Raw genomic sequence first — 23713 nt, 5'->3', positions numbered from 1 at the left:
TTTTTCTTATAAAGTCTAGGAGAGGGGCCAGGATGGCAGACTAGAAGCAGCCTGCACATACCATACTCATGGAAAGAATCCAAAGTGGTGAGTAGATACTCACTTTAGATGGGTTGTCTAGGAGAGAATAATGGTAATCAACAGAGAGATGACAGAAGGCACCCAAAGTGAAAGACAAAGAAGAGGGGAGACCCACTAGGCTGGATTGGAGATACCCATGGATGATTTCTGCACAGAGTGAGAGATAAAGGGGAGACCCCAGGAACCCACACTTTCCCTGTGAATATTGCAACTGGAGCTTCAGTCAGGTCCCTCCACTGCAGCAGGCCTCTGCTCTGATCTGGGAACTGAGACTTACAATGCCGTTGCTCCAGAGAAGAAGCACAGTGGGCCAAATATGTCTTCCAAAACCTGGGTGCAAAGACTGGTGTCATTTTGAGGGCAGAGCCTATAAGGCTGCTGTGTCTACAGCTCACATGTGTTGCTGCCATGTTCCCATCAACTCTGCGAGGCCAAGAAGAGTACAAGGAGACCAGAGACCCCAGCAAACCCTGCAAGTAGGAGCCACACTACCCCACTACTCCTAGGAGACCCAAGCAGAACAGGCTTCCACAGAACTGATGCCCACTGTTGCCACCTGGGTTGCCCTACACAGACACAAATGCTGTGAGACCAAGCCAGAGCATGCACCCACAGCCCAGCTTATGGCTCTCCTTGGATGATGCTAAGGTGGTTCAACCTCAACAAGCCCCAGATTTTGACACCTCTTACTATATTTTCAAATTTTCAAGAGAGAGACACTGAATGGCCAAACACACTTCCACATATCTCAACCTCTGGTGATGTCCTAGCCTACAGGGTTGAGTGATGCTGCAAAAACCTGGCGGATAGGACAGTGGTTCAAAGTCTGCACTTCTTCAATGGCTGAGATGTCTATTTTCACTCTGCCATGGCTAGCAGAATGCCTGCAACAAAATAGTTAATTCATATGCATTAGTTAAATAAAGGAGTATTTCTCAGGCTTCAGTGTAGTTACACATTCTTATAGCCTGTTGTGAGCACTGGTACATAAAAGAATATAGTATTCTTTTTTAAAAGTTTCATTGAATCAAGTACCCTATGAAAACTATTGGAAACCAAGTAAAATCCCTCTTTTCATTGTGCCCCAATTCAGCTGTAAAAGCATTCATATATTCAACATTCCTCCTAAATACTTGCTGTTTTTGAGGTTTTTATTTATCAGATGTTTTTAGCAATGAATTTCACACACTTACTAATTTTCTGAATATAACAATGAACAATCAGGATTCATTTTAGCTGTCCAAAACCAGTAGTGAAGCAGGGTTAATTGAAACTATTAGGCAAAATACACTGTATCAGACGAACACACACGTGGTGCTTGCATGCTTTGTCTACTCTGCCGATATTAACCTTAAAATCATACTCCACAAATGCATAAAAGTGGAGATCTGTGCATTGTCATTATCAATTTGTATAAGAACAACTAAAGAATCAGAAAGATAATTATTTAAAGGATTATAATAACCATTTAAACTTTGCTTTATAACTATTTTGATAGTTGTCTTCTGACTTTTAATAAAACTTAAGGACAGAAAATCTTATCTCTATTTATTTATAGATGAATAAAGTGAGGTCCAGGGAAGCTAACTGACTCCTCACAGGAAGTACAAATACTCATCTATAGAACGGAGGTTCAAAATCTTATCTAACTGACTCTGAAGCTTATGTACCTCTCTTTCTATTATATTGACTCCGAAATATTTTTTAAATGGAACTTGAGATTTCAATGTATAAAAGAGCACCAGAAGAAATATCACAAAATCAACTTGCCAACAGATGAAGAAAGGAAGTTACTGAATAACCTGAGACCAGATAATCTGTTAGAGGAACAAATCCTAGCACACTCTCGGTAACATTGATCCAGAAGTTGTAGACACTCTTGGGAAATGAGCAAAACAAATAAATAAGCAAACAAAAAATGAAACCACTACTTTTAACCGGTAGGGGAAAAATGCCCCAAATACTTACAGAAGACATCATCACATCAAACTTTAAATGAAATATTCTTCTGACACCTGCAGACTAAAGTTCATTTCTTATGACAAATAGTTCAGGTGATAAGAAATCTAATAACATCAACAGTCATGACTTCATGCAGAAAATTCACTCTTTAGATATTTTGCGTAAGACATTTCTTATTTCTGTAACCTAATGTTCTTCTCTTTATGTATAGGAAGGCAGAGAGTCTGTTGTGTGGTTGATAATCTAGTTGAGAACAGAGACTACGTCTTTTTCATCATTTAAAAGAAAGTCAGCACCACATGGTACCTGGCAAATAACAAATACTCAATGAATGTTAAATGAACACTTTTCCATTCTACGGGGTGGATTTGGACTTACCAGGTCACACTGTTGTGCCCTGTCACTAATGGAATTGGAGGGCTTACTGCAGAAAGCTGTTGAGCAGTTGGGGTCCATGGAACTGCTGGAAGTTAAATGGGCCCAGATGGGGATTTAGCCATGGTTACAAACCACGGTGGCGATACTGCCAAGGTCTTCATAATGCTTTGCCAATTAGCTTACAAGTAAAACGATCAGAGTCCAGTGAAAGTCTAGCCCATTTCCAACACCTCCCAATTATATGCATTTGTGAAAATCAAATGTGATAAACAATAGGAAAGGTCTTTAAGTTTTAAAGCATTTTACACATATTGGTAATTAATATTTCTCTTGTGTTTCTGTTATTACCTTTCTTTGAACACTTTGGCAGCATGGTCTAATTTTTGTAATGAATCTGCAGTTCTGTGTATGGGTGAATCTTCTAAAATGTTTGAATGAATTTTATCTGGATTCTCTGTGCTTGAATGATCATCAGCAACTAAGTGTCTCTGCTTTGTCATCTCTGCATTCTAAAGTCTTCACCCTCATCTCTCCCACTGAAAACTTGAGAAGGGAAGGGTGGAATGGAAAGAGTACTAAGAAAGGATTCAGAGGACCTGCACAACTGCTATGTGACCCTCGGAAAAAAAATTCACATTCCCATAACTTCCTTTTATTTACTATAGCATTCAATTTAATGTTCTCCCCAAATTGTAGTACTGTGGTAGAGATCAAGTAAAATGATTATGCTTTATAAACAATCATAATATGATTGCTGAACATCAGTTCACTATCTTGACGTTTTTGCAGACATTAGCATCAGAATTCCAGATGAATGCTCATTTCCACCACTTGCATGTTATAGATACTGGCTTATGCATCTCTCGCTCTGGTGTAGGCCATGTGGTTTAAATCTTCCAGTGTCTCTAAAAATGCTTCTGTCAAACTTACACTCCAATCTTTTAGCAAGTTTTACCAAGCCCTATATGTAAATGTCAAGTAATACTGGGAATTGGGTACACAGTGGGGACTAGATGCCATGTCCCCGGTCCTCACAGGACAAACACACAGACATTCCATACTATTCTGTGCTTCTTGGTGACACAGAGTGTTTGGACCAAGAGAAAACCCTGCTATACCTGGAAAGATATCACAGAAACCCAGTATCACCAGACTTTAGGACTCTTCTCTTTCCAGATTTATTGTATTTCCTTTTTCACTTGAACATTTTGATGAGATAAAAATGCAGAAAGCATCCAGGTTGACCAAACCTACATTATTAAAGCAATATTTCTGGATCCTTTAAATTTTGCAATTATCATCAAACTGTTTATAAATGGCCTAACATCATACAATAAAACACATTTGATCCTGAAAATGAGAAGGAAAAAAGATTAACTGTGCATGTTGGTGTTAAATAATTGCCCCTAATTTTCTTCATGGCCAAGAATGCATAATTATATATACACATGCCCAAAACTGCTGGTTTCAAAGCATGATGAAAATCCCTTTTATTTACCGTGATTTAGAAACAAACAAATTAGCTGGATGTTGTGTTTTCTCTGCAATGTGAAGGGCAATGATGACATTAATGACATTCTATTGTATGTCAAAGGCTGTAAGAGCTGCAAATATCTGACAAAAGACTCCCATCCCCAGAGCAGCAGACATTACTGAAACCCCAGGGTATGTAGCACTCTCTCTGGGAAGCTTTATCAGGGATCTGTTGGAGGTGGGCTTTTTAGGCAGCCAGCCTTTTACCAAGAGAGTTTTGCTTTCAGTATTAGTGTAGTACAGCAGGCAACTGTTTACCTCTGGGCATGAGAGTCAATCCCAGTGCTTCAGATTTGGTGTGCTGTTGCCTCTTTGTTGCCCATGGAAACAAAGGCTTCTTTGGAGGGGGGAAACTCAGTAAGGGGAACAATGGAAAATAATCCCAACAATTCCAGCCTTAACCCTATCTGAAGGTGATTTTGCTATGATGAACAACAACCACAAAAAATTGTGCAGGATTACAATATTTTATAATGATTCAAGAACTTGTTATGATGTTGAAATCATATACAGTAATAGGTTGATTTGCCTGTAAATAAATGAACTTTAAAGGAGAGTCAATCTGTTCCTCAAAGTTTAGAGTATTTTCTCTTGTTTTCTGTTACTCTTAATTAGAGTAAGTGGTCAACTAGGAATGACTCACATATTTTCTTCTATTTCAGCAAAGAGACCAAAAATGTCTAACACATAAGGGAACACCCTCAAATGTGTTCTTAAGAAGATAGCTCTGAATACAGATTAAGCCTACACACATGTTTTAAAATGTCTGGGGATGGCTTGGACTATAGTCTCACAAATGTCTCATGTTTTTCATCTAACATCAAAATATAAACTGAATCTCATGATAGACTTCATTAATAAACATTTCTGAGGATTAGCATCTCGACCCTTCCAGTGGCCTTCTACTTAGTTCCCATTTTTCCCAGAGAACAGAGAAGATGAATTGTAAAAGAAGATGGAGAATAGAGACCACTAAGGAGACTGTGGCAATAATCTAGCGAATGATACAGAAAATAAAAGGGGCAAGAATGGAAGAGAAGAAGAAAAAGGAAGAAGAGATTTGTATCTATTGCCCACTCCATTTGCACCAAGCTCAGACCCAGAAACTAGGAAACTAATTTCATGCTCCCATCCTAACAACCTGGTGAGACAGACATCCCAATTCCCATTTTAGAAATGGGAGACTAAAGAAAACACTGTAAGCTGTCTGAATAAATATGTGAGTGAAAGAAAGAAAACATTCAAAACCACTTCTGAATTTTCCGAGTCAGATTCTACCTATCTTTTTCATGACTGCCTCGAATATGTAGGGCAAGAATGATATTTAGGAAATATTATATTCAGTAAATATTTTTTCAATGAGCTATGTCTTACACTGAAATCAAAAATATGTTTTGGGCATAACTTTGAGCCTGGTGAAGACTGGGTTGTAAGAACTCTGGCTTACTCTTGTTTCTGAAACATCTTCATAATCTGATTTAACTTTACTTATGATTTAGTTTTGATATCCAGAAAAGGAACAGAGTAAATCTATATCTATTCTACATCAAAGAGACATCCATAAGAACAAACAAGACAAAAAAGAAAACTTGATATTCCTAATATACCTAAGGTATGTGACAAGCCTGGTGATTTTCTTGAATGGATCCCTTATAAGAGATGCAGACTAGCTGTATACAAATCTAAAGCCTGCCACTTAGTAGCTCTGTGACTGTGGACTTATTACTTCATCTTTCTCTGATTCAATTTCTTTCTTTCCAACCTGGGAATTCTATCATCTCCCTCACAGAGTTGTAGTGAACAAGCTATATTAGGCAAAACAATTTGAATCACCACCCTAGTTGCATGTGGGGAGAGAAAATTATTTAAAGTCCCCAAAGTGGTGAGAAATGTGAGGAATAAATTAAATGTCATATGCAACATAAGGCAATTCAGTTCAAGATGTGTTTGTTGAGAAGTATGTGCTAAAACGTACATGCACAAAAACATATTAGACATCATCTCTGGCCTTATCATCCAGTGGAAAAGAAAGACACCTAAATTATTTGGTACAAAGTAGTAAAGAAATTGGACTGATACCTTCATAGGAAATTTCAAGATCACAAAAGAAAAGTGGTTATGGTACTTATCAATATTGATAACAGGCTTGGTTAGGTGTAATGGGTGAGAGATAGAATTCAGTATTAACTCCAAGTTTGGAATACCAGGTCTACAGTGACTTTTTTATAAAACTATGGAGAATGGTGGGAAGAAAGAAAATACAGAAGAAAAATTATGAATTGTTTCAAGAAGAGCCTGTTAAACAGTCATATTTCTATGATCTGAGTGGAAGGTGCCATGATAAGTCAGACTGCTTCCAGGGAAATGGAGGCTGTATACCTGCTACTCAATTTCTGCATCCAGTATTTCTCTATGTGGTCTCTATTTTGTTTCTCACATGCACAATGGTAGTGGGTCCACTTAAAGAGAAGAGAACGCTATCTAAGAAGACTAAGATTTAAAGTGAGAAAAGTAGTGGTCTGTGAGAATCAAATACACCAAAGCATCACAGTTTAAATGTGTTCAGATGAGATGTTCAGGAGACAAACTTGGAAGTCCGGTAGTAAGAGGATGACTGGTCTCACAGAAGCCAATTAGGAATTTCAAGAATGTCAAGAGCTTACACACCCATCTGATACCATTCATGGCTATATTCCTTTATTTGAGAAATATAAGAGTTGTAACGTGTCCATTCACTATTTACTCTTGCTGGGGCAATTTCAGTCTGTTTGACACAAAGCCAAACTTCTGTGAGTTGCATATTGTAAATGAGAAGTGAAGAAGTTGGGACAAGGAATGTAGATTGCCCCCTTTTTTAAAATTAAATCATAGCTGTGTACATTTATGGGGTACAATGTACTGATTTGATATACAATGTGGAATGTTTACATCAAACTGATTAACATGACCATCACCTCACTTACTTATTTGTTGTGGCAAGACATTTATACTCTACTTTATAGTTTTGAAAAGTATCACTGCATTGCACACAATAGGTGAGGTCCCACCAAATACTCTCCCTTCTTCCCCTCTTCCCCCTCCTCTTCTCTCCTTTTTTCTGGACTGAAGTTGTGTTTTATCACTTGTATGAATGTGTAGGTGATTATATATTGGTTTCATAATAGTATATTGTCTCCACTGCTATTCAACATAGTAATGGAAGCTGTAGCCATCTCAATCAGACAAGAGATGGTGATCAAGGCTATCCAAATGGGGTCAGAGGAGATCAAGCTCTCACTCTTCACAGATGACATGATCTTATACCTGGAAAATCCAAGGGACTCAACTACAAAGCTCTTAGAAGTGATCAAGGAATACAGCAGTATCTCAGGATATAAAATCAATACTTACAAATCATAGCTTTTATATATACCAACAACAGTCAAGCTGAAAATACAGTCAATGGCTCTACTCCTTTTATGGTAGTGCCAAAGATGAAATACCTGGGAATTTACCTAAAAAAGACATGAAAGATCTCTATAAAGAGAACTGTGAAACACTGAGAAAAAAAATGGCTGAAGATGTTAACAAAGGGAAAAACATACTATGCTCATGGCTGGGAAGAATCAACATTGTTAAAATGTCCATAGACTGCCTTTTGTTTGTTTGTTTATTTGTTTGTCTTTGAATAAAAAGAAGGCAATAAGGTTGTAACTACAAGGTACAAACAAGGTCAAGACAGTCAAATGTAGGATGAGAGAGACCTGAAACATTAAGGTAGGAGAATAAATCCAATAGAAGGAGGGAGTGTGAACTGTTGAAGTGATCGTGGAAAATGGTAGAACAAAGTCAAAGAAAGTGAAGATGGAGGAGGTGGTGAGTGGGGTGTGTGTGATGGGGAAGAAGTAAAAAGAAAAGAGCCAAGGCAAACCCGATCTCTTTCCTCCCATTCCTTAATGTTTTCAGTCACATCTTTCCCTTTGCTTTTCCCTTTGTCCACATTCCTTGGAATAGAGTGGGGAAGGGAGGTAACCAAAACATGTACTTCCAGCACTTTCAAAGTTCAACTCAAAATCTGTTGATCCTGTCGTTTGTTCAAAGCATTATAGCAAAGGAGATTGTCAAAAAGACAATTAAGGGAGCTAGCCAGGCTATTGGAGCCCACAATTTAAAGGTCAGAGAGGTAAACACATAAACATCCAAAAAGTAAATATATAGTTACTTAAAGTTGCATCTTTAACCACTTAAAGAGCAAAATAGGAGCCAGCTATTTAACAAACATTACTCATGCCTGTGATATTAGGAGCTCTTAAAATGTCATTTGATATGTAGATACATTCAACTTATATTAAATAAGTAACCTAAGAGGTTTATCAGACCAGAGCAAGCATGTCTCTCCACTCTGTGTGCATGGAGGGGGGAGGAGGTGATGGAAGCCACTGGAAGGATTTATTGGTAAGTGATGATGTGCAGTTGTAGTTCAAGGGCAGAACCATTTCCTAATAATATAAAGTTTCATTCCAAGAGTATCTTTTTTTTTTTTATTTCAGAGATCAAAATAGGATGTACGTAGAGAGAAATGCTTTCCTTAAAACAAGAACTTATACAATATGGAAAAAACCTGGAAATAGATAATACAGCATGAATAAGATAGCCTAGGATGTTCTCCATTTCCAACTTTGGAATCTTGGTAATATGCCTAGCCTTGGCGGAACTGTTTATGCAGAAATAAAGATTATCTTTTTCACGTGGTATTCTCTGCTGCTTGGACCTGTAGAAAAAACAAGTTCTTCATTTGCAGCTCAAAGATTTTCAGATTAATAAACATTGGGACTTTTCACTAAGCTCTGTAGCTTAGCAATGGAATACGTAGGAAAAATATTTATGCTGATAAGAGGAATCTCTTATTCGACATGTCTTCAGAACTGATACAATATATTTGCAAATAAAATAATTTTAAAATGCATAACATTTCATTTAAAAGCTTACTTTCACCAAAGTTATCCCTAGGAAGTGCTCAAGGGTGCTAAATGAACACTTGAGTTTCAAAATATTTTTGTGAAAAATATGGTGTTACTCAAAGTAGAATCTACGGTTTTCAGTGGATCATGCCATTAAATAAATAATCAAAAGAACAAAAGGTGGGAAGTACCAAAGTCAGAGGAAAAGATATAATAGAAAAAACTGTAGACAGGTATTTATGTAATTTCCCTACGCACATCTAATGAATAATGTACTGTTCAAGGGTTTAAAGTCAGCATTTGTGTTCATTCATGAGAATCACAGTTTCTGGATAGAAAGGTGTTCGGTGGAAACATCCTCACCTCCGAACACATCTCTACCATGTCTACTGAAGGCACAAGTGCAAAGCAAAGGGCAGTTGAGAGTTACAGCAACGTCTCTGTCCTCTGTGGAACAAGTCACCTGGACTAGAGTTACTGGGAAATACCTCACCATTCACTTGACATTGATATCCAAATCATCAGACTTTAGAGTTTGCCACAGAACATTGTCATATGACTGGGAAAAGGAAGAGTGGTGACCCAGGGTCATGAGAGTATTGAGCCATACATACCAGGAAATAGTTGGAAACCCAGGAAAATTTTTATTTAACTTTACGGTCTTTTTCACCATCTCTTTCTCTCACTTACATTTATTTGTAATTTTTCTTGCATTATCTAGACTTTTCGGGACTGAATTTATACATACATATATACGTATCTGTCGAACTCCTGCAATAAAATCATTGCTTTTATTTCTATTTAGAGCTACTTGAAATTATCTCGATTGGCCTAAATCAATTTGGATCGTACTTAAGACCTTTGGATTAAGTGTATCTTTTTCTGTAGTCATTCCAGGTACAAGTGATGGACCAAAAAAAAAAAAAAAATCATTCTATACCTTAATCCCTTTACTCGTATCTCAGTAAGTTCAAATTCAGGTAGAATCTATAATTAAACGTGGCTGGCGTACTGAACAAAGTTTATAATGTTTAAGCTAAAGGGGAAGGTGTTCAAGTTCAAGCATAAGTTCAATTGAGAAAAATAACACATGGTTTTCTATTGATTATTGATGTTTCTTACTCCTAAGAGAGGCAGAAGCAAGTTCATGTCTACGGGGGTGTGTGTACATTCCTGTGTATGTTGAAAGGCAGGAGGATTTGTTTGATCCAGCCTGATGTCTTATAAAAGAAGAGACTATTCAGACTCTTTCACACAAATTTTCCCATAGATACTTTCTGTATAAGTAGCGGCTACTTATCATAAGGACTACTCACCATAGATCATTACGTAAAAGTCAATCTAGCTATCTGCTTCTGTTTACTATGCCTCATGCATTTCCTAGAGAGCCCTGAATGCCTGTGACTCTCATATCTTGGTCACTTCCAATTAGATAATGCTGACTCTGCAAGGGTACGTGTCAGATAACTATTAACTATAGAGTATAAATGTCTTAACACAATAATTAAGTAAATGAGATGAGGTATATATTAAGCAGTGTGATGTAAGCATTCCTAATTCCATATGAAGTCAGCACATTGTACCCCATAAATGCATTCATGTATACATGATCTATGTGTTTATGATTTAATAAAAATATAGATAATGCTGACTCAGAAATGCTCTCATCTCTTATGTGAGAAAGAAATAAACATAGGCTCACACGCTACAGAAAAAAAATCCTTCTTCACAATTAAAATTTAAATCATTCCAAATATCAAAGAAATGCTGGTGTATTTTTCTAACACTTCCTATGGTACTAAACCCTGGATCAGGAAAGCAGTGTGACTTTTGGATTAACAAAAGAACTGAAACCACAAATTCTAAGATGCAGTCAGCAACATATTAAGGAATTTTGCAATAGAGCCAGTGTTGAACTCCAGAGAGGTGATCGAATCGAGTGCAGGAAATAGAGGCTAAGGTAGGGACGGATCTGCCAAAGAATAGCAAAGAATAATAAACTAGAAAGGACTAGCTTACACAGACACACACACACACACACACACACAGAGTCCTCGATTCCCTAAAAAGAACAAGCTAGTTCTCTTCCCTAGTGGGCACAATGTGAGGGTATATGGCACACCTCCTGAGTGAGGGGCACAACTACAACAGGGACCTTACCTAACAAATACAAACATTGTAACCTAATCATTTCTACCCTGATATTAATCTGAAATTTAAAAAAAAAAGAAGTCATTTCAAAGTAGTATATATATATATGCACTCCATTCCCCTACAATGTCCTTCCTATGTGGATATTAGCCTCCTTCTTGGCTAATTCTTCTTTTAGATTATAGCCCTTTTCCTGTTATGCACTTATATTCTTCCCCACACCTGGTACAAGTTATGTTGTGGCAAGAAAGTAAAAGCAGAACTAAAAGAATCTGTCCTAGTCTCCCTGTGTAGGCCTCAGCCAAGCCGCAGGCATTTCTGTTACCTGTATGTTTCTTCCTTGACGTATACCGGGCCTAGATTGCAACCTAGTAATTTCCTTGGGTTTCTGTTGCCTTTGAGGGCAGGTGGTCCGACTGGTCTCAAGGATGCAGGCAAATCTGACCTTCCCCCTTGAGCCCGGGACTTTGAGGATGATGGCATGTCTCTCTGTTTTATGACCCTCATGTGCACTGCTGCCCTGAAAAGTGGATAAAAGAGAGGCAAGAGATTGAGTCAGGGGGGCTCGGTTTTGGGAAACACGCTGGTGTTTGAAGTACCCCCGGCCAAATAAACCCACTTCCACTAATCAACTGGTGCCTGGAGTCTTCTGTCTGCATCGGTTTCCTGCTACAGCGTCAGCATAGTTGTCTGGAATTCTGAGTGTAACCCCCATGTCCACAGATGCTTCATGACTTCTTTATTATAAAAGGGTGTGGGACTTCATTAAAGCAGCAGGCACCATTCCACAGGAAGAGCAGGGAGGGCGGTGGCGTTGGAGCCGGAAGGACGGGCTAGCACTGGCTATCACATGGCACCTTACCTTCAGAGTCAAATTTTCTTCCTATTTCAACATCAAGTAGCTGAAACAGGCTTAAGCCAGTTTTTCTGAGCTGGCTGCTGAGCCAAAAGGACAGAAAATCATTACAGGGAAAACATTTCTAGCAAAGGTCACTTTAATAGAAAATTACATCAATCACCTGGAAGAAAAAAAACACATTTCAATTGATGTCACCCGTCCACGGGATAACATCCATTTTAGCTTCTGACTTGAGTTTTTAAAAGTTAGTCTAACTTTTAGAAAAAGAACATTAAAAATTAACAGTGATTTCAACCTTATGAGAAGGAACCAATGGTTATTAGCTATTTTGTACCAGGAGCTAAATGGTTACCTACTGAGAAGAGGAAGAAACTTCTTTTTCTTTTTTTTTAGCATACTCCCAACAGCATGTTCAAAAGAGAAAAATTTTTGGAGTGAGAAGATAAAGCATTTAATTCTTAGGCATACTCTCTTACATGATGGAATTTGGCAAACACATCTGAAAGATAATGGTAATTTCTTTGGGTATGTATTTGATATATATGCCATTTACTTCTTAATCAAATTTTAATTTCTTGGTTGTATATGTATGTAGAAGAAAAGGAAGGAGGGAAGGAAAAAGGGACAGAAGGAAGGAAGGAAGGAAAAAAGGAAGGAAGGAAGGAAAGAAGGAAGGAAGGGAGGGAGGGAGGGGAGAAAATTTAGCAGAGTCAAGTAAATGACATGCAAATTGTTGTAGTAGTAGTTTCCAGTTTCCCTCCATCCTTTGGGAGGGGCTGTCTGGAGTTGGCTGGCCTGAAATGCCCGTAGTTCAAGGCAGACCCTTGTCCTCTTTTAGCCCCCTAATGTTTCTGATATACACAGTGACTCATGCTCTTCATGGGTAACAAGCTAAACAGGCTAAAGAGAGCCAGTTCTCACAAAGTGTGGCTGAAATGGTCTTTCAGTCACCTTCTATAAAAATATAAGCAAAATGTTAAAAACTCATAGTAACTATAGGTTCATCACATAGGCAAATATCTGTAAAATGATTCTATCTGAATGATCAGCCTCAAGAGACCTTCCTTCCTTTCAGACCTGCGGAGTCAGCTGTGTATTAGCGAGATTCCCAAGTGATCTGGAGGGATAGCAACGTCTGAGAACCTCTGCCCTGCTGGAATCACAGAGAATGGATTCCACCCTCCTCATCTCTACCCAACAGCCCTCAGCCCCTGGAGCTGAGGAAAAGGAAGAAGGGTCTTTAGCAAATGTCAGAAATGGTGGGAGCTTCTGGGACTGACCTGAAAGTTCTATTTCACTGGACTATTCTGCCTTTGTGTCCCAGGGCAGGCTCAGGAAAGTCAGCAGGCAAATGGCCACAGGAGGCATGCCCCTATCAACTTAAAAGGATTTACTCCATGGAGTAAGTCTATGTTTTATAGTGATCTGGAAGTATATTAACCATTATCATCATGCAGGATATAAATTGTGTGGGCTCTTGACCACAATACTTCACATTCCTTCTTAATAGCCTTACCTGAATAAGCTTGAATAAGAAATGGAAAAATGAAGTAACTCATTAAGTGTTTCTTAAGAGTGACCTGACTTTCCGTATTCTTATGGTATTGTTTTTTATCCCTAAGGCAAAACAGAGGAGTTCATCTTTCTATTATTCTGGAGAGATGAAGACAATTGAAAACAGCCACAACCTTTCAGAATTTATTAGTTAGTAATCACCTCAATTAGAACAGTTTCTGATAATTTATCCTTTTTTATATTATATAGTTTGCTTTCTGGGTTTTTGTTTTGTTTTGTTTTTAGTTTGTTGTGGGGTTTTTTGTTTGTTTTTTTCTGTTTTTGTTTTTTGAGACAGAGTCTCACTCTGTTGCCCAGGCTAGGGTACCATGCCATCAGCCTATGTCATAGCAACCACAAACTCCTGGGTTCAAGCAATCCTCCTGACTCAGCCTCCTGAGTTATTGAGACCACAGATGCCCACCACGACATTCAGCTAATTTTTTTTTTTTTTAAGGTAGAGACAAGATCTTACTCTTGAACTCCTGAACTCAAGAGATTCTCCTACCTTGTACTCTCAGAGTTCTAGGATTACAGGTGTGAGCCATCACACCCAGCAGAACTTACACATTTTGTATTGAAAGTCCCATTTCTACTTCATCTCAGTAATGGAGATCTTTGCATATAAAAGCCTGTCATTCTATCAGTTCTTAGAAAACTTACTCAAAATTCCATCCTTTAGTAGTTAGTTATTTCTCATCTCTACATTTTTATGCTTTCACTAGCTTACCTAAATGTTTGTCCTGTGGTATTATTTTAGGTCAAAAGGCCAAAAGAACAAAAATCTTAGCAGAATAATAGCATACATACCAAAAGCAAAAACTTTTGTTCCAGTACTTTTTTTTTCCATTTTGGCAAAGAATAAAAAACACCGTTGATAATTCTCAATGCCAGAAAGTTATTATGAAATGTGCGTGGTAGGATTGTATTGGTTTCTCTGGAGATTTAGAAGAATATGTTTCAGATGCCAAATTGAACCATATTACTCCTCAAACTTAGCTTCTGTTTTTAGAAATATTTACTGGAATCAGGAATGCAACAAAGCATTGCAATTTCAAACAAAATGGAAATTCCATTTTGGGAACCAAAGGAGATGTAGCGCTTGGGTTCCTCTTCTGGTCTAAACTAATGTCACCTTCATTTCTATTGCTAAGAAGGGAAGGAGTGATGAGGACTAGAGGATGGCCTCTAATCTTGACTTATTTTCAATTGTCAGACATATCAAGACCTTTCCAAAAAGGTTCCTTCCAGGTCTTTTAACTTGATGTGCAAAGACTAATTCAAACTGAGCTTATGGTGGAAACAGTGACCCTTAGGGTGGATTGTCCACTTTCCAGATTCCTTCCAAAGCACCTAAAACCCATCCGTATAGGACAGATATGATCAATGGTGTTTTTAAATGTTGGGCACATCTTCTCATTAAACAGATACTAAAGAATTTAACCCATATATAAACTGGGAGTTTTAGCACCATTGTCTTTCTCTCACTGTTGATTTATGTGCATGTGAGTTGTAAACATTGTCTGGCTTTAGGTAAGTTCTATATTGAGTTTTGTCCTTTGACAACTTAGAGAGCTCTCTTTCTGGAAAAGCGGCCTACCAAAAACATTTTGTTGCATCAGACATGTCAAAACAACTGCCAGAATAGCTCAGTGTTCTCCCTTCATCAAGGAATAATGCTACTGATCAGATGAGCTGGAAAGCCTTAGTACATCTGCTGTTCAGTGAGGCTCCCTTGTAATTCCATAACTTTGAAATGTAAAGAGGAAACCTCTCTCCAGTAGAAATACCCCTAATCTTAGTATAAGTGATATATGTTTTTCTTCCATCTACATCCAACCACCAATGCCTTTGGGGAAACAAGATAGCATGAGACAAAAGCTATCAGATGAACATTAGACTACTTACCTTGACATTAGATAAAATATTGCATTATCTAAAAATGAAACCTTCACTCCACAGGGAAATTTAATGCCTTACCCCTCCTGGGCAATCAAGCATTAGAATTTAAAATGTGATGTTTCAACAAAGTACCCTTCTCTTCCCTTGAAATTCTACTGTGAAACATCTATATGTACAAATAAGTGACTATTTTTAGTAACTTTTGTTGGAATGAGGCCATATCCTTTGCTTCTTCTCTGATTTTCTCCATCTTGTGTACTAGCTCATGAGAACCGTATTTGGAAAAGGAAATTCCTGAGAACAGACTTTTTAAGAGTTGCCAGGTGCCTACTTAGAAATAAAATTAAAGTAAAATCATTATGATTACTCAATAATCCCAGTGCAGTTGGATATAAATTTGAAGTTTTATTCTTTTTCTACCTTGTATTACTTCCCTTTTGCTCCCTTACATTTTGCCAGTTGGCTGGTGCTGTTTCACATTGCCTTAGGATATGTATGTGATAAGTCAGAAGGTTGAAGTAGCATTCTAGAGTTCTTAGATTTTGTTTCTAAAAGTTTAAACCCATAGTGAAAGTAATATGAGGAAGATGACAGTGGTTAAAAGTGGATCCCAGAGTCAGCAAGTCTTCTTTCAAAGACTCACTTTGCCATTTAATAGCTATGTGATCTTGACAAAATTATTTAACTCTTCCTCGGTTTTTCATCCACTAAACAGAAATGATCGTTTTTATCTGATGAACTGGTTTTAATATTCAGTGAGATTGTACATGTAAAGTGATTAAATCATGCCTTAAAACTGTAATAAGTATAATGACATTTACTGAGCACTTACTGGGTGCCAAACCCTTCCTAAGGTAAATAGTCATTAATTCAATACACATGCAAACTCTGTGTCATAGATGTTAAACTACCACCACCACCATCATCACCATCATCTTAAAACAGATGAGGAAACAATGGCATACCACAGTTGGTTGGCTGTGGGTTTGATGGACTTGGCTGGAGGCAGATACTTGATTCCACACTGCAGGTTCCATTGCAGACTTTTCCAAACGTTTCCTTTTTCTCCAGTTGCCACCTGAATCCTATACTTCTCAAGGTGAATCATAAAAATACACCAGGAAAAGCCAGACCTCAATAGCACATTCAAAGTCTCTGCTTATGGGTCAGGCCACAGCCCAGTGCTCTCATCATCGCTCCTTGTAACTTTCAGGGCAGTCCGGTCTGGTGTTTGGCACCTAAATTAAACAGCCATCAGGTCAAGCAAAAAGGCAAAGACCAAGACCACCAAGAAGTGCCCTCAGCACGCAACATGCAATGTGTTTGCCATGTTTGATCACTCACAGATTCAGGAGTTCAAAGAGGCCTTCAACATGATTGATCAGAACAGAGATGGCTTCATTGACAAGGAAGAGTTGCATGATATGCTTGCCTCCCTAGGGAAGAATCCCACTGAGGCCTACCTTGAAGCCATGATGAATGAGGCTCCAGGCCCTGTCAATCTTACCATGTTCTTCACCATGTTTGCTGAGAAGTTAAATGGCACAGATCCAGAAGATGTCATCAGAAATGCTTTTGCCTGCTTTGATGAAGAAGCAACAGGAATCATTCATGAAGATGCCTGAGAGAGCTGCTGACAACCATGGGAGATGGGTTTACAGACGAGGATGTGGACGAGCTGTACAGAGAAGGGGAAAAAGGGGAATTTCAATTACATTGAGTTCATGTGCATCCTTAAACATGGAGCAAAAGACAAAGATGACTGAAAGAACTCTAGCCCAAACCTTCCAATTGCATTGCTCTGCTCTTTCACTTCTCATTTTCCCCACCTTCACAGAATCTTTTGCATGCAAGTTAGTTTCACAGCTTTGCCTTTTTTTTTTTTTTTTTGGTATTTCAAACCTTTCTGCCACTTAGCACTTGTATAATCAGACTGGAAATGGGGATATGGCTGTAAATTGTATTGAAAAAGAAATTGAGAATAAAAATCAACAAATATGAAAGCCCAGGAAAATATTTCCGTATTTCTGGTTTTGCTGGATTTTTACATTTTATATAATAAAAATGCTATTTTGAAACAAACAAACAAAAAAAGTCTCTGCTTGTATACTGTCACCATCAAGACCAATGTCAAAGGGTGAGGAAGCAAACTTCTAATCACCATCAAGCCAAACCAAAGGCCAAGAAGTTAAATGTTAATGAGAAAAAACAACAACAAGAAGAAGAATTGAAAACATTAATTTAATCTACCATAACACTGTAGTATAATGGAAAAATTAGATGTGCAAGAAATGTACAATATAATATGCTGGAGTCACATGAAGCTGAAAATAAAATTTCCCAGAAAACCTTTAGGAAGACACCTTCTTGAAGACTAAGATTTGCATTAATTCCTACGTGGTCAGGTTTTCTTCAGTCCTGGAAAAGATAGTAGTTTCACTGGTTGACCATCAAATCAAGCACGAACCTGTGTGCTGGGATCATGACAGCCCTCAGCATGGTGGGAAATATCTCATTTTTGGAAGGTAGGTGACTGAAAACAACCGAGGGAACCAGTCTAGGAAAACCCAGGCTCGTTGAGAGCATCTGTTTTCATGGAACAGGACAAGATTGGAGACTATACAATCACCCTCTATTTAGAATCTATTAAAAATTGTTCTTCTCTCCAGTCCATCTAAGCACATAGTTGAATCTGTCTTGTTAAGTGAATGTTTAATGCAATTGTTAGAGGCCCACTGGAAGGACATACAACTATGCACCCTTCCTACAAATGTTTCCTGGAAGAGAAAAAGGCTATGGATTCTCAGTGAATGCCTGCGATGGTAAGACACGAGGTAAGACATACACTACATGGATGATAATTTAGCTGAAACTTAAAAAATGGTTGAAATTTAAATAGACAGGAGATATGAGGGAAGGGTATTCCAGGTGGAGAGAACAGTTTGAGCAAATGCACAGAGGCAGGAAAATTAAACAACTGAGACTAATCCCAATTCATAATAAGCTAAAGAATAAAAGTCAAGAATCAATTACCAGGGGGTTATTTTTACTGAAATATGTAATGTCATTCAGAGCTGATATTTACAATGGTAAAATGCTATTAGCAAAGGAATTTGTTTAAACAATCATTAGGCTAAATTCTCCTTAATTTTCAAAATAACATTTTAACAATGGTTTAGAAAATTATTTTTAAAATAGTACCTCCATTAAAAAGAAATTCTGTGAACCACAGTAAAACCTGCAAATATGCCATCTACTTAAATTACATTTACTAAACAGCAGATAACTTTCTAATAAGAAATTGGCACTTTAAAAATATCAAGTTTAAAATAATTAAGGAAGCAAGTATGGCATTAGGACTGTAAACTATGAGGTAATTTTCAAAAAATGATATGTACTATTTTGCAGTTAGATGAATAAAAAGGGCTACTGGTGCATCACTCAAATTGTGGTATATAAATGAGAACCAACTTCTTTTTTTGAGACAGAGTCTTACTTGGTCACCCTCGGTGGAGTGCCTGGTGTCACAGCTCACAGCAACCTCAAACTCTTGGGCTCAAGCGATTCTCTTGCCTTAGTCTCCCAAGTATCTGGGACTTGGGCACCCACCACAATGCCTGGCAATTTTTTAGCTCAGGCTGGTCAGGAACTGAACTCAAGCAATCCACCTGCCTGGGCCTCGCAGAGTGCTGGGATTACAGGTGAGCCAACTTCTTTGTGTACCATGTGCATTAGCTAACAAGTAGATGTAATTGCATCTCCCAAGACTTCAGGGTGAATAATATTCCAAGACCTTTAAAAATGAAATTTCTTCAAGCATGAGGGTAGATACAATGGGCTATTAATACACAGCTAAGTGCTATAAATAAAATACCACATAAAGCCGTGTAACTGATAATGTAATATAGAGTCTTATTGTCTGTATCTTTTCTATGATTTGTAGGACCATTTAATAAATTTAACTTTCCTAAATCCCAAAATCCTGACAGCAAACTTATTACTATCATTGTCTTTATACTCTCGGTAGTTATTAATCAGAACAATATGGACTTCCATTATAATTAACTAATATTTACTAAGCTTCCAGGATCTGCACGACAGTTTGTAGTGCTTTAGGTATTTAGAAAGCAAGAAATATTTTAATTCATGATATATTTTTGTTATCAAGATGCTTCTTTTGAACTCTCAATCTGTATTTGCAATATTAACACCAAGTGTTTTTGAAAATCGGCTTAATCTAACACATAGTGAAAGTCACCTTCTTATGTGATTCCAATGCTTTTGCATCTATAGGCTCTGGACTAGCATAGGCGTACACAGGTGAAGTACTTAACATTCAAACACCTTTACTTAAAAAGCCAATATGTGACCAGGCACTGTATCAGGTGCTAAAATACAAGGGTAATTAACGTAAGATCTAGACTATGCTTTAAAGGGAGGAGAAAAAAATGAGTCCTACTATACAATAATAATAATAAGGTGATGCAACTCTACTAATTAATCAAGACAGTTCAAAGTACTCCGAGTGAGCGAACACTGAGACTTGTAGCAGGGGATCATGAAAGAAGATAACACACAGGCAACACCTGTGGCTCAATAGGGTAGGGCACCGCCTGGAGGTGGCGGGTTCAAACTCAGCCCCAGCCAAACAAACAACAACAAAAAGCTAACACACCAGCTGGAACTTTTTTTTTATAAATGAGCTTGACAAATGGTGGGGAGAGATGCATTTTCCTGGGATGCTGATGGATCTCACTTTGCAAATATACTTAAGCACCATTCTCTCCCTCCTTCAAACCCAAACACCATATTCATTGTTCTTTTTTTTTTTTTTTCTTCACAATGTCTCAGCTGGGGATGATAAAGTAATACAGTAAAACTCCAACCATGAAGCAAGGGGAAAAGCTCCCATTAGAAGGGAAACTCATCTCCTCTGGAAAGGTTACAGGAATTGCTACATGGAACATTTTTTTCCCCCTAGCAATTAAGCCACTGTTCTTAAGAATTTATAGCTAAATTAAACATGATGACATCACTTACGATAAGCAAATTTAGTATTATTTTCATGTGCCCCCCTGTTGTTTTGGAGTCTCCTTTGTAGCTTCAGATTGGGGTTAATTACTGATGCTTTCACCCTTTGTATTCATAATTTTTCTCTGGCAGTTTCACACTGTTATTATTGGAACTTTCTTTTGTCCTGCTTAATTAAATGCTGAAAAGCTTCCAGTTGATTTCACAGTAGGCAGAGGTAGCTAGATAATTTGCAATCTAAATAAAGTGTTCAGCATCAACTCCACTCTCAAGACCCACCCTCTTACAGGCAATGTGTTTGAGATGATTCTGTTGGTGTTATCTGCAATTAAAAACAAACACTGAATAAGCCTCACTATCCTTCAAACGGGACCTTGATGCTCAGATTTTGACTTTCTATGCTTTCTCCATTATTCATTCAGTGCTGAGAACTGATTGCTGTTGTCACACTGAGTTACCCAGGCTGGGGAAATAGGAAGCAGCCCTACTTGGGGTGACAGAGGTAGTCCCCAAGTAGGGGACAGCTGCATGAATAAAGGAGCGAGGATTGGCTCCCTGTCACCAAGCAAAATGGGCCCTTTGCAGCATGACAGACGTCTCACTGTTTGCATGTAAGAGTCAGTCCTCTAGGCACAAAACACCACATTTCTGTAAGGTCAGCTTCAGAAAAGTGGTTTCTCAGAAATAAAGATCGGGATGCAGAGTGGTATTTAGCAGACGTTTATAAAACAAATAACACATGTGCTCACACACGCTTGTGTTATCCTAACAACTAACCAATGCCCTGGGATGAAATTTTATGAAACCTAAAAGCCAGTCGCCACAGCACACGCAACTATGAAATGGATATGTGGGAGGACCGTGGCTTTCTGCCCACTTTGAGATCAGTAATGAACTATTTAAGGCTAAGTAAAGTAATAAAATGAAGCCGACAGTTGCCATCTTTGTACAGAAGAGGACCCCTGGGAATAATCAGAACAATCGGCACGAATATTTTCCTATGTTTTCTACAGACTGGGCACACTGCTGATTCCTGTCCACAAACCTTTTTAATCCATAGTCACTTTCTCTGAGAGCTGCTTTATGACGGGAGCAGGGCTCTGCAATGCTACAATTGCTGCTGCTCACTGGGCATATTGTCTGCTTGAAACACAGGCAGGAAGTGCAAAGGAAATTGACTATTAGTGTGTGTGGAGGGGGAGGCGGCGGTCTTTTCCATGGAAAGATTATCATCGCCACATCTATTTGATCTTTAATATGGTCATACTGGGGTCTTTGAGAAATCATGTAATGCTCCCTTCAGCCGTTCTTGAAGGTTAAAATCAAATCATCAAATATTACCTATTAAGTATTCACCTAGCACTTCCTCTGATCCCAGGCACACCAGACAGTATGAGAGATACAGGATTACAAATCTTGGTTTCTGCCCCAAACAAATCACAATAAAGTTAGAGAGTAGAACAACAACCAAAACAAGGGCAAATATTTTAAAAATATGGATTTGAGGGCGGTGCCTGAGGCTCAAAGGAGTAGGACACACTGGCCCCATTCACCTGAGGGTTGAAACCTGGCCCTGACCAAAAACTTCAAAGAGAAGAGAAAAAAAATGGATTTGATTTAAATAGTGTATTTCACAAGAAAACTATAAGTTTGTAACAATTAAATAGTAGGAGTCACCCAAGATTAATGTGACCAAGGAAGGATGAAATCTGGCTGTTTACGGTCAGTATCACTTGGGAGCTTGTTAGAAATATAGAATCCCAGGCCAGGCACCAGATCTGCCACATTAGAGATTGGATTTTAAAAAGATCCACGGGATTTATATGTACAAAAAGTTTGAAAAATATTGGGCTAAACTATAGGGATCAGGAGGGCAGGAATTCTATCCTTATCTTTCATGAATGACTCCAATCTGCCCCACTTACAGGTTATCAATAAGTATGTGTTACAAAGTAATTTATTGCATTGCCTAGTACCCAGAGCACAGAAGGAATCGCAGGCATACATCACAATAAAAAGGACGTCCATACTTTTTAAATATTCAAGAAGCCCCTATTTTGACATGAAAAGAATAATATTTAAATTAAGCATAGCTGTCTGCATTGGGTTTGAGAATACCACCTGAATTACTTGGTAGTGATATTTAAAATGTCATTTATAGAAAAGATGCATGTATATCTGTTGCCCAAGCAAGAGTGCCATGGAATCATCCTAGCTCACAGCAACCTCAAAACTCCTAGGCCCAAGAGATCCTCCTGCCTCAGCCTCCTCCAAAGGAGTATAAGCCTCCTCAGGAACAGCTGGGACTGCAGGCGCCCACCATGACCCCTAGCTAATTTTTCTTTCTATCTTTTTTAGTAGAAATGTGGTCTCAACTCCTGAGCTCAGGCAATCCCCCTAGCTCAGACTCCCAGAGTAGGTGTGAAACACTGCTCCCAGTAAGAAAAGATATTATCATTAATAAATCTCTATTAAATGACTAAAATTATCTATAATATTTTGAATAAAATTTATCTTTTGGCATGCATGTATAAAAATAGAAAAATTATAAATTTATAACTTCAGAATGTAGATTTTAGAAATAATGGCATTTACTTTTATGTGATAATTATTCTTTATTGATAAGATTTTTTGAAAATGCTCTTTATATTAAACCTTCAAAAGAATATGAAGAAGAAAATGACATCCCTGGCTGTACTTACATATTGATTAAATGAAAAGTTATGACTATACAACATAAGAAACATAATCAAATAAACTTTAAGAAACATGTCTAACTTTTATTATCAGGTTTTTATAACTGGGTATAACTGTAATTTTTTTCCTGAAAAATTCCAATACAAAAGTCAATAAAAATGCACAAAAAATGTGTAAAAATATCCGGAGTCTGAGTTATGCTTTCAACTAGGAAGAGGCTAATGTAGATTGGTGGTTTTCAACTATAACCACTGGATAATTCACCAAAATGACTGATGGCAAGCCCCAGTGAGTCGTTTTAAATCAGAATTTTTGAGTGTAAAACTTCACAGCCTGGCTGTCAGGCAAAGGAGTTCACACTATATTGTGTCAACCTTTTACAGTTTATTTTTTAATTGTGCTGCTTTACAGTTTATTTTTTAATTATGCTGCTTACTATATATACTGTATTTTGGTATCAGCATTCATGTTTTTTAGTGATATAATTGGCATCAGTTATGTAAGTAGCCTGGCTAGGAGTAAACAAAAAGCCCATTATGATAAAATTGAAAATGAATCTATACTCATTTTTCTTTACTTTTCTTGAAAGACAGAAAGGATACAGTGTTTTTAGGTCTTCATTAAA

The 23713-nt window shown here is 37.8% G+C and overlaps 1 pseudogene; it reads left to right on the top strand.

The window, feature by feature from the left end:
- Positions 1-13301: 13301 nt before the first annotated feature.
- On the top strand, positions 13302-17173 carry LOC100963583 (annotated as a pseudogene).
- The last annotated feature ends 6540 nt before the right edge of the window (positions 17174-23713 follow it).

This window comes from Otolemur garnettii, unplaced genomic scaffold, assembly GCF_000181295.1.
Source record: "Otolemur garnettii isolate 467f Iridium unplaced genomic scaffold, OtoGar3 scaffold00010, whole genome shotgun sequence".
Classification (NCBI taxonomy): domain Eukaryota; kingdom Metazoa; phylum Chordata; class Mammalia; order Primates; family Galagidae; genus Otolemur; species Otolemur garnettii.
This window is presented reverse-complemented; position numbering and strand designations above follow the sequence as displayed.